The following is a 1366-nucleotide window of genomic DNA, read 5'->3' as shown; positions in this document are numbered from 1 at the left end:
TGATTTTAAATGCCAAAGTGATTCCATTATAAGTCAATATCAAATCGCCCAAGAATTGTTGGAAGAATTCGACCGAGTAGAGCTTCAATGTGTTAATAGGATATATAATGACATAGCAAATGAGTTGGCCCAGATGGCCTCAGGGTATTCAAAGGTTTTAAATTGGAAATTTACTTATGAATATGGAGTAATATTGCCCGTAGTCCAAAGAAGGGCTAGAATGGTAGAAATTCATTACATACAAGATGGAGATGCAATAGATTGGAGGGTAAAGATTAAAAGGTTCCTTAAAGAACCTAATAAAAGAGGTAGTAGAAAAATGAAGTTGCGTTTGCTAAACTATACACTGATAGATGGAGAGTTGTTTAAGAAACGTTCTGATGGTATATTACTAAAATGCATGAGTTTGCAAGAAGCCAGAACAATCATGGCTGAAGTGCATGAAGGGATATGTGGAGCTCATCAAGTTGGCCAAAAGATGAGACGGTTAATTATTAGGAATGAATATTTTTGGCCGAAGATGAGAGAATCATGTGTTCAATATGCGAAGAGTTGTCTAGCATGCCAAAAGCATGGTCCAATACAAAAGGCGCTAGCAAGAGAGATGACACCCATTATCAAAACATGGCCGTTCAAGGGTTGGGCGATAGGGAAGATTTATCCCCCGTCGTTCAAGCAACATACCTTTGTTATAGTTGCAACTGATTTTTTCACTAAGTGGGTAGAAGCGATACCTTTAAATGAGATCACCCAAAAGAGTGTGATAGAATTTATCCGTGATCATATTATTTATAGATTTGAGATTCCACAAACTTTGATGGTAGATCATGGAATTTCTTTAAATGGAGATCAAGTGAATAAATTCTTGAGCGAGTTTGGAGTTAAATTAGTGAACTCCACACCATATTACGCTCAATCTAACGGACAGGCAGAATCTTCTAATAAAATTCTAAAAAATATCATAAGGAAAATGATAGATGAAAATGCCAGAAATTGACACGAATGTCTAAACAAAGCCTTATGGGCTTATAGGACGTCGCCTCAGTCAAGTACTAAAGTTACTCTTTTCCAACTTACTTATGGACAGGAGGCCGTTTTGCCTATGGAAATCAATGTGCGATCAATCAGAGTGTGTTTGCAACATAAGTTAAATGATGGTGAGTATACCGGATCACCAGTTCAAAACTTATTGGAGTTGGACGAATTAAAGTCGGACGTCCTAGATAGATTGCAAGTTCAAAAACGAAGGATGGCTATGTTTTACAATAAAAAGGTTATAGCCGAGTCATTTAGCCTGGGGAAATTGGTTTGGAAAACAATACTCCCTTAGGATAGCAAGGATCCAAAGTATGGCAAGTGGTCACCC

This window comes from Olea europaea, chromosome 15, assembly GCF_002742605.1.
Source record: "Olea europaea var. sylvestris chromosome 15, O_europaea_v1, whole genome shotgun sequence".
Taxonomy (NCBI): Eukaryota; Viridiplantae; Streptophyta; class Magnoliopsida; order Lamiales; family Oleaceae; genus Olea; species Olea europaea.
This window is presented reverse-complemented; position numbering follows the sequence as displayed.